The sequence below is a fragment of the Macrotis lagotis genome, chromosome 1 (assembly GCF_037893015.1).
Source record: "Macrotis lagotis isolate mMagLag1 chromosome 1, bilby.v1.9.chrom.fasta, whole genome shotgun sequence".
Taxonomy (NCBI): Eukaryota; Metazoa; Chordata; class Mammalia; order Peramelemorphia; family Peramelidae; genus Macrotis; species Macrotis lagotis.
Genome location: NC_133658.1, coordinates 852,046,993 through 852,058,073, shown reverse-complemented (window position 1 = coordinate 852,058,073; position 11,081 = coordinate 852,046,993). Strand labels below are relative to the sequence as shown.

Below are 11,081 nucleotides of genomic sequence, written 5' to 3'. Positions count from 1 at the left end.
TCATATGTCAAATAATCTGGAGAAGGAAATGGCAAACCACTCCATGTTTCTTACAAGATAACCCCAAATGGGGTCATGTAGAATTAGACATGACTGAACTGACTAAATAATAATATTAGGGATTAATTGGATTACATGGTCTCTGAGTCCATTCATTCCAACTCTGAGATTGGTGAAGGCAGAGGCCCAGAAGTGAAGGGACATACCTAGTTAACAGCAGAGTCAGGATCTGAAACCCACTCTCTTAGGTGCCATCTCAGTTTTCCGTCATGCCATATTGCCCTCTAAATGAATCCACCCGGTCTACCCACTCAAAGGACAAAGCAGAGAAGTCAGAGAGAAACACAGAAATATGGAAAGATGGCATGGGAACTGGTTAATCCTGCTCATTTTCCACATCCCCCTCCCAGCTGTCATTCAGAAATGGGTTTTTATCCAGATCCCAAAGGGAAGGGTCACATATTTTACTATCCTTAGTTTCCTCAATATTTGGAGGGTGAGTAAAATGAAAACCCATCCAGAGAGGAGGACACATCTACAGTTTGAAAGATGGGAGGGTGAGGCTTTCCTTCAGGGATTCCCTCCCTCTGGGCGGGACAGGTTTGGCAACCCTTCTTGATTCTTTCAGTTTTTCAGTTTGTGTTTAGGGAGGGACATCCCAGAAATTACTCTAAAGGGCAGCAGTTTCAGGATGGGAAGAGGGAGAATATCCTTTTCCTGCCTTCTTCCTTTCCCTGAATATTTCTGATCATCTCTGTGGGTCTTGGAGACTAAGGATGCTAAAGACAGTGACCCTTCCTTCCCCTTGTCATCAGGGTAAGAAGGATGTATCTGAATGGAGGCTTAGAAGTGGGGACTTCTCTCTCTTGGTAGGATCCTGCTGATGCCAAGAAATGAGGAAGGAACCACTCTGACAGTCTCCAGGGAGTGGGAATGGAATGACTTGTGAGGGTGGGAACTGGTGCTTTGAGGTTGACAGACAAGCAGGTTTGGGAGGTTCATTGATTACTGCATTGTTTGATAGGAGCAAGAATCACTGATGGGCTATTGTTCAGGTGGTGAGTTTGGAACTGTGGGGAATACTCTTTAGTTGGTTCTGATCTGGCTGGATCTCTAGCATAATAGATGTTTAAATGGCTCACAGTTTCTCATAACTTTTAGAGGAAGGAATTCAGATCTCATTTGGCAGATGAAAAGAACCAAGGCCCAAGGGAGGTGGAGTAATTTATCCAAAATTACATAGTCCCTAAGTGGCAGAACTCCAAACCCCATCTTCTAACACTCAGTATGTAGTCTTGTGTATACTCTCTTTTCATTGAGCATTCCTAAGAATTGTTCAGATACATTTTTTCCACTTTGTTCTCTTTTCAGTAGCCTGAAGAGTAGCTTTAAATGCTTGAAGGCTGGACCACACACATGCTCATTTGACCCCAGGCCTTATGTGACATCTTCACATGAACCAATTCATATTTTTATGATGGGAAATCCCTGAGTCCTTCAGAAATTTTATTTTCTTCCTTGATTTTCAGTTAGGTTCATCCATGGTTTTTTGTGGGGTTGTTTGATTTAGTTTCATTTTCTTTTGTTTCTTTTAGGCAATTGGAATAAGTGATTTATCTAGGGTCACACAACTATTGTGTCTAAGGTTGGATTTGAACTCAGGTCCTTCCGACTTCATGACTATCCCCTAAACCTTCTAACTGCTTCCATTCTTGTATTTTTTTTAGGTCCCTTTGCCCATTAGAAACAAAATTTTTAGAATAGGAGCCTGACTTGCCTTTTCTTTGTAGGGCTGCTTCTTTTATTTACTTCCTTCTTCCTGGTCTACTTCTCTATAGGACATTTTTATTTTTAATCATTGAAGCCAGTTGTGTTTCAGGGGGCTACAGTGTGGAACCACAGAACTGTTAGAATTTAAAAGGGATTAGGAATACAGACTCTTAGAACATAAAATATCAGAGCAAGAAGACACCTTCCAACATACAAAGTGAGAACCCAGATGGTTGGTCTTGGAACATATTGTCAGAATTTAAATAGAGCACAGAACCCAGAATGTGAGAACTGGAAGGAAGCTTCTTGAACATCTGAATTGATCACCAATTCCCTCATTTTATTTATTTATTTATTTATTTTGCACTTAAATACATTTTTATTTGATTTTTATTCTATTTATACATGAGATAGGTTAAGTCAGATACAATAATCTTCACAGGATGGGTTGGATTATGGTTTGACTATAAGAGTCACTTTACTAGTGTCAGAAACAGGATTTGGGCATGCCATATATTCCTGAGTCCAAGTCTAGCTCTCTATTCATTAGATGGTCTCATATAGTTTTGCAATATTCAAATATATTAGAAATGCTCTTAAAGGAGTATTAATAAAACAACTATCTATTATGTGGATAGAGAGTTTGAAGCCAGGAAGACTAAATCCTGCCTTTGATAAAAGCAGTGTGATCTGGGCAAATCACTTCTTACTATTCTAGACCACATATGACAGTCACATAACTCTCATCACTCCTGAGTACTCTGAACTAGATTAAAATGTAATTGGGAAATATTTAACTAAACAAAAATGTAAGTAAACAGATATTCCACTTTATTTTATTTTTTTTATTATTTTTCTTTTGAAAGGCATTGAGGTTAAGTGGTTTGCCCAAGGCCACACAGCTAGGTAATTATTTAAGTGTCTGAGGCCGGATTTGAACTCAGGTACTCCTGACTCCTGGGCCAGTGTTCTATCCACTGCACTATCCACTGCATCACTTAGCTGCCCCAATATTACACTTTAAAACTAAGTCAGGGGCGGCTAGGTGGCGTAGTGGATAAAGCACCGGCCTTGGAGTCAGGAGTACCTGGGTTCAAATCTGATCTCAGACACTTAATAATTACCTAGCCGTGTGGCCTTGGGCAAGCCACTTAACCCCATTTGCCTTGCAAAAAAAAAAAAACTTAAAAAAAAAACTAAGTCAGAGGGGCAGCTAGGTGGCGCAGTGGATAAAGCACCGGCCCTGGAGTCAGGAGTACCTGGGTTCAAATGTAGTCTCAGACACTTAATAATTACCTAGCCGTGTGGCCTTGGGCAAGCCACTTTTAACCCCATTTGCCTTGCAAAAACCTAAAAACAAAACCAAAAAACAACAACAAAAATAACTGTCAGTGTGCATATTGCAAGGATCTTTAATTCCAGTTTACAGGCCACCATTGCAGAGAGTTGCCTACCTGCTTTAGCAGAAATACTGAACTGAGAGTTCCATGCCAGTAAAAAAATAAATCTAGTTCTTAGGAAACCCAATATCATACCATTTAGCTAAAAATGTTTTTCATTTTTTTCTTAGTGGGGAAAAAAATGGCTTCTCTATAAGTACAGAAGTGTAACCTACTACTGTAGTGTATTATTATATTGAAGTAATATACTATTATAGAGATGGAATTGGATTCTAATGCTGGTTCTGATGCTAACTCACTATAACTGTGTAAATAACTTCTTTTATTGGTCCAATGAAGTTTCATGCTCAATATTTTACTTTATTTAAAGCAAAAGTTCTTAATGTTTTTTGTCACTGATAGTTTGATGAAGTCAGAACAATGTTTTTAAGTAATTGAAGGAAATGCTAAATTTCACTTAGTGAAAAGAAAATTTTTTTTCCCTCATGGTCCTTTTATGAAATCTATTTGTGAACTCCAGGTTCACACCCTTATTTTATGATCATCTCTAATAAGAGTTTATTGCAATTTGACATTCTAAAAGTATTAGAGTAATATCAAAACAATACCAAATGGAGATAAGTTAATTTAGTAATATGACAGAAGAAAACACCTAGATGTCTGAGTGCAAACATATATTTTATTTTTTAGTTTTTGCAAGGCAAATGGGGTTAAGTGGCTTGCCCAAGGCCACACGGCTAGGTAATTATTAAATGTCTGAGACTAGATTTGAACCCAGGTACTCCTGACTCCAGGGCCGGTGCATTATCCACTGTGCCATCTAGCCACCCGGCAAACATATACTTTAAACCGGATCTGTTATGTCATTGGTCTAGGGAATTCCTGGTGTGGGACTAGATGAATAGCCTGGAGTCTTAAGAGTTGACTAGTTAACTTCTCAAGTTAAGTGAGTACTCTTGGTCATACAACCAGTTAATTTTAGCTCTCAATCCACTTTGATGTGCCACCTCACATGTAGCATATGGTTATAATACTGCATATTGTAAATAGAAATTTTTTTAGAAGACCCAAGTATCAATATATATAATCACAGGAATGAAAACACTGTTGGCATTTACATATTTTTAAATATTTATTTTGTCTTCACTTTACCCCTTCTTTTCCAGTTATTAACTACCTCAGCCTTGGAAATTGTTACAAAAAAAGTGGTGTGAGTGTGTGTGTGTGTTAAAATAAATGCAGACATTGGACCATGGTAGTTTTGATCACATCCTTAGTAATTTTGTATAAAGTAGTGGCACAGTAATGTTTAAAAATAAAATTTGAGGAAAATGGCATTAAAGATCATATTTCATGAGTCATGATGGACCCCTAAATTGTTGAAAAAGTTCTGATATTATAGAGCTAGCTTTCCTTTTATTATTCATATAACAAATCAGTTAAGTATTACGTACCTACTATGTTCAAAGGAACTGACCCAAGTTAAAATTACAGAAGTTAGTGACCATGATTATTTGATAATTTACAGTTATTCTGTGAGGCAGTGTAGGAAAAAAAAAGTTTAGAATTATAGAACTGGATTCTGTTTCTTAGCCTTAATTTACTAATAGGCCTAGAAATGTTTAATGGAGCTCTAATTCACACCTAGGTCTTGTGACTATCAAAATACAATGCTTATCCCTTTATCTTATTGTCTTATTGTGAGTTGATGATCTTTTCCTTTAATCCACTTAGCAGTGTGAAAAAGAGAAAAACACTAAGAGATCTAAGAAGATAATGCTAAATTTAGTAAAGAATTATCAAGCAGAAAAAGTGAGAGTCTAAAAGAAAGGGAGTTTTGGCACTTTGAGTGAAAGGTAAAGGTTTTCAGGACATTGAAGGAAATAAAAATCTGGTTAGAAGTACAGGCATTAGGTACACAGTAGGTACAAATGCATTTTTTATAAAGAGAATAATTCCTGGCATAGAACTTAAAAATTTGTACTTTGAGTGAAAGGTAAAGGTTTTCAGGACATTGAAGGAAATAAAAATCTGGTTAGAAGTACAGGCATTAGGTACACAGTAGGTACAAATGCATTTTTTATAAAGAGAATAATTCCTGGCATAGAACTTAAAAATTTGTACTTTGAGTGAAAGGTAAAGGTTTTCAGGACATTGAAGGAAATAAAAATCTGGTTAGAAGTACAGGCATTAGGTACACAGTAGGTACAAATGCATTTTTTATAAAGAGAATAATTCCTGGCATAGAACTTAAAAATTTGTACTTTGAGTGAAAGGTAAAGGTTTTCAGGACATTGAAGGAAATAAAAATCTGGTTAGAAGTACAGGCATTAGGTACACAGTAGGTACAAATGCATTTTTTATAAAGAGAATAATTCCTGGCATAGAACTTAAAAATTTGTACTTTGAGTGAAAGGTAAAGGTTTTCAGGACATTGAAGGAAATAAAAATCTGGTTAGAAGTACAGGCATTAGGTACACAGTAGGTACAAATGCATTTTTTATAAAGAGAATAATTCCTGGCATAGAACTTAAAAATTTGTAGTACTTTTATGTACATTAATTTTCTTGGGTGTTAAAATAATTCCTTGAGATTGGGTATCATAGGAGTTGCTGTCTTACCTTTAATGATATATTAACTGGCATGCCTTTGGTCATACAACTAAAGTATAAAAAGCAGCATTTGAACTCAGGTCTTTCTGACTTCCAAATCCAGCAAATTGTTGACTACCCTACCTCTTTGAGAGTGTGAAAATAGAGCTGAATAATTAACAAAAGGACTTTTTAAAATATGTTTTTAAAAAACAGCATTTACATATTTACCTCTATGTCTACTTTGTAACAAAAACAGTTGAGTGAAACTGACACTATTGACACTATTCCACATCCAAAAAATCTGAGAGAAAAAGTTTACATCAGTTTTATGATTAATATTTTACATTAACCTGAATTTTTATCTTTTAGTATTATATAATTATATAATAATTTTTTACTATTTAAATTATATGAAAAATCTCTTGATTCTGCTTTCTTCATACAAATCTTACGTAGTTATCTTTAAAAGTTTCAAATTGTTGGAATGGTTAGACTAGTGCCAAGTTCAGTATGTATTAAGAGTTCTTATCTTTATAGCTCATTCAGCACTGCTGGTTGTGGGTTTTTTTATGTTTACCAGTTTAATGTGAGGTAAAAACCAATAATGTTGCAATACTCATTTCTCTTAGTGATTTGCTCTAACATTTGTTAATTGAATTTCTTAATTCTGAGTGTCCCTTGTTTGTATCTTGAATACTTAACTAAGAAATGGTTCTTAGTCTCATTTTTTTAAATCAATTTACTATAGCAGATTTTATTTTCTGTTAGTTGATTAAACTATTTTTCCCAACCTAATTTCTCTTGGTTTTGTTTCTTCAAATGCATTTTAATTTTATGTAATTCAAGATCTATTTTATCTTTTATGAATACTTCTAATCTTTAGTTTAGAATTCTCCTCCTTATAATTGTGAAAGGCATCTCCTTTCATTCTCTTAATCTCATCCCAGTGTTGTTGTTTTTTTAAACAGAAAGTTAAGAATCCATTTGAACTTATCATAAAAATAAGAACTGGTGAGTTTTCTGCCAAACATATACAGTAACGTTTTCCTAGTAGTTTTTGTCAAATAAGAATGGTCATGGTTATAACAGTAGGGACTGAATGACTAGCATCAACCTTCAAAGATACTACAAGGTATAAGAGTGCTGTTAAGAGATTCATAAGGTAGAATAATCAAAGCAACTCATTCTGAAGTGAGAAAAAGTGAGCTTGGAAGAAAACATATAGGCCCACATCATAAGAAAGTTTCATTCTAGTATTGGGAGTTTGGGCTTAATAATGAAATGGTTTTGGAAAAATTATAATGCTTGATGTCCCATGCTTTCCACATCAAGCCTGCTGTTCTCAACATAAGGTTGGTATAACCACATAGATAAGTAGCTTAAAATGAGATCCTGGTTTGTAGTATGGGCAAGCTCTTCCACAATGATGCGTTTGAGGAGTATTTCCTTCTTGTACATTTCTGAAAGCTTATGGGAAACTTCATAGAAAAAGGCTGTAGGCCATGTATGGAAAAGAGGTGTTTGATAATTTCCATTTCCACGATGGTAATTTTCTAGGTTACAAATTCCTTTACTGGTGGATGTTAACTTTTCCATTTTCATATGTATCATAGCCAAGTTTTCCAAAGTGTCATGCACAGCATCTCAAGTTCTTCATTATATTTTGGATGTACTTTTTGAGGATGAAAACCAGAAGCAATACTGTTGCATTCCAATTCTACCTTGTCTTCAGAAAGTGCACTGATTTTGATGTTTCCTATTTTGTTTGCAACAGAAAATCCTATATTGTTGAGAGCTTCCCATTGCGATAATAAATTATGCCAATCTGCCGCATTGTCCTTAATTTTTCTTGCACTGACAGATAAGACAGTCCTTTTGGGAGTAACCATGCCAGAGTTCTTCACATCCATAACTTTGGTGCCCAAGATCCAGGCCATAGCCAATTCCCTCATTTTAAAGATGATGAAACTCAAGCCTAGTTGTCCAAGGGATCACTTCCTGGGCTCTCTCATGGCTGGGACTGAGATTCAGTCTTTCTGACTTTCTGTACAGTGTTTATTTCCTTATTTCATGCTACCTCATCCTATGTTCCCAAGTTAGGCTGTCTAAATTTTGAAGAGACAGAGAGCAGAAATGATTTGGAAGTTATTGAAGGGTAGTATTTATAATTATACAATTATAATTATTGGTTATTATGTTATATATAGAATATATTATATTATCATAATTTGTGGTCAGGTTTTAAATTTGAGTACTTTTTGACCTCTCTGCACCTTTGACATTGCTGATCACTTCTCCTGGATACTCTTTTCTCTCTAGACTTTTGGGAAACCACTCTTTCCTGATTTTCCTCTTATCTCTGACAGATCCTTCTCTCTCTCCTTTGCTGGATCTTTATCCAGATCACATCCTCTGCTGTTCTTTAGAATTCTATCCTAGGTTCTCTTCTCCCTTAATACTATTTCACTTGGTGAATTTATCAGCTGTCATGGATTTAATTATTATTTTTATGCTGATGATTCTGAAATATACCTTTTTTATTCCAGTTTCTCTGCTGATCTCCAATTTTGCATCTCCAACTAGCTTTCAGACATTTCAAAATGGAAGTTCAGCAGACATCTGAAACTCAAGTCCAAAGCAGAATTCATTATCTTTCCCTCTATGCCCTCCCTGATACCTACAGTCCTTTTTACTATATAGGGCAACCCCATCCTCCCAGTCCCTCAGGCTTATAACCTATGAGTCAACCTGGATTTCTTACTATCTCTCACCTCCTATATCCAAGCTGTTACCAAGGCCGATTGTTTTTACCTTTGTAACATCTACTCCTCCTTCTCTCCTGTGACACTGCCACCACTCTAGTTCAGGTCCTTATTATGTCAAGCCTCCATTACTTCCACAACCTGCTGGTAGGTCTACCTGTTTCAGGTCTCTTCCCCACTCTGACCTAGTCTTCATTCAGTTATCAAAGAGATTTAACTAAAACTAAGGCCTGATGAAGTCACCCTCCCCCATCCCATCATTCAATAAATTCCACTAGTTTTCTATTGCTTCCAGGTGCAAATATATAATTATCTGCTTGTCTTTCAAAACCCTGCATGACCTTGTCTCTTCCTACCTTTCAAGTCTTTTTACACCTTAGTCATCTATAAGTAGTCTTTGCTCCAATGTCACTAGCTTCCCAATTGTTCCACTAATAAGACAATCCATCTCTCTTCTCAGCATTTTCTTTGGCTATCCCTGCTTTCCTGGAAAACACTCCCTCTTTGCTATGACTACTGACCTCCCTGAATTCTTTTAAGTTTTAGTTCAAGTCCCTATATATATATTATTATATGATATACATTATATGTTTATATTACTTTAGTTCAAGTCTCTCTCAATTATTATGTTATATATCATATATATTATACATTGTATATACTATACATTATATGTTATATATTATATTATTATATATAGTTTTAGTTCAAGTCCCTAAATATATTATTATATTATATATGTTATATATTACTTTAGTTCAAATCACTGTATATATTATTATATTATATACATTATATATTATACTGCATATTATATACAATGTATATTGTATATATTGTTTGCTTGTTGAGTCCTCTATTAGATTGTAAGCTCCTTGAGGGCAGGGGTTATTTTTTGCATCTTTTTGTATCTCTAGTGAATTGAATTAAATGTATACATGAAGTATAATAGAAAGCAATTTGAGGAGGCAGAGAGCAGTAATAACAAAGGGAGAATCGGGGAAGGCTTCATGAAAGTGGCATCTGACCTGAAACTTGAGGAGGAAGTTTTGGGCAAATTCTTCCCAGCATTGTTTTGATGGAGGAGAGCTTGGAAGAGAAGACTACTTCATTCTTCATTCATTCAATAAACATTTAAAATGTGTCTGTTGTGGGTAAAGTTCTGAGCTTGATGGTTTAGCAGATGAAAAGATAAAGATGTCTGGGTCCCTGATTCCCTGGGTTCCTTTCCTTTGTTTGTGGAGATGATGAAGGGAAAACAAAGCTAGAATGGAAAAGATTTCAGCTTTTGAACATCTGCCTCCATGTAATTTTGGCAAGTCTTTTTTCCTTCTCTGGACCTCAGTTACCCTATCTGTCAAAGTGAAGGAATCAGCAAAGACCCCCTTTGGCAAATGGGTAGCAATAGGTACAGAAGTGGATGTGAATTTGCAGTAGACTATAAGTACAGATCTAACACCTAGTGGCCAACAGATATAGAACCAGCATGCAATCTTCAGGCTTTGCCTATTTTTAAAAAGGCACAAATAAAACATTTACTTTTTAAAAGAAAATTTAAATGAGAGAGTTGGTACCTCTAAGGTCCCTCCTTTAACATTTTGGTAGTCTAGAAGAGCTGGGTTCAAATTTGGCTCTGATACTTACTAGCTAAGTGAACATGGACAAGTAACTTACCTCTCTAGGCCTCACTTTTCTTACCTTTAAAATGGCCTATAATTATACCTGTAGTGTCTGCCTTTCTAAGTTGTCTTAAGGATCAAAATCCAAGGTAAGAGAAAATGACTTTGGAGAGAAGGAGGTAGTGACATTGGAGGTCAAGAAGGATTGGGGCAGCTAAGTGGTGCAGTGGACAGAGCACCAGCTCTGGAGTCAGGAAGACCTGAGTTCAAATCCTATCTCAGACACTTAATAATGGCCTAGTTGTGTGACCTTGGGTAAGTCACTTAACCCCATAGCTTTAAATGAATAAATTTTTTAAAAAAGATCACAACAGGGGTGGCTAGGTGGTGCAGTGGGGGGTGGCTAGGTGACGCAGTGGATAAAGCACTGGCCCTGGAGTCAGGAGTACCTGGGTTCAAATCTGGTCTAAGACACTTAATAATTACCTAGCTGTGTGGCCTTGGGCAAGCCACTTAACCCCATTGCCTTGCAAAAACCTAAAAAAAAAAAGATCACAACAACATTGGAGAGAGCAATTATTCAGCTGTCATTAGAATCTCTTCTCAGGAACTAAGCTTGGCATGACCAATCTACTCATATTACAAAGATTAAACAAAATAAATATATGTGAAAACCTTTGAGAAGTATTAGAAGCAAGACAAATATAAGAGACAGTTATTTCTCTGCCTGGTGTCCCCTTATCTGTAGGACTGAATTAGTATCCTTAGCAATATGGAGATCATTATTTTGGTAGGTCATCATTAAATAAATTATAGCTTTCTTAACATCTTGAAAGAGCTTTCTTCCCTCTAGGAGCTGCTAGGTAGCGCTGTAGTGCATAGAGAGCCAGCCCTGGCATCAGGAAGACTCATGGGTTCAAATCTAGTCTAAGACTC

General features: G+C 36.0%; 1 pseudogene; it reads right to left on the bottom strand.

Annotated features, from left to right (window-relative positions):
- Positions 1–7,060: 7,060 nt before the first annotated feature.
- Positions 7,061–7,698, bottom strand: LOC141490824 (cyclin-dependent kinase 2-interacting protein pseudogene; annotated as a pseudogene).
- Positions 7,699–11,081: the final 3,383 nt, after the last annotated feature.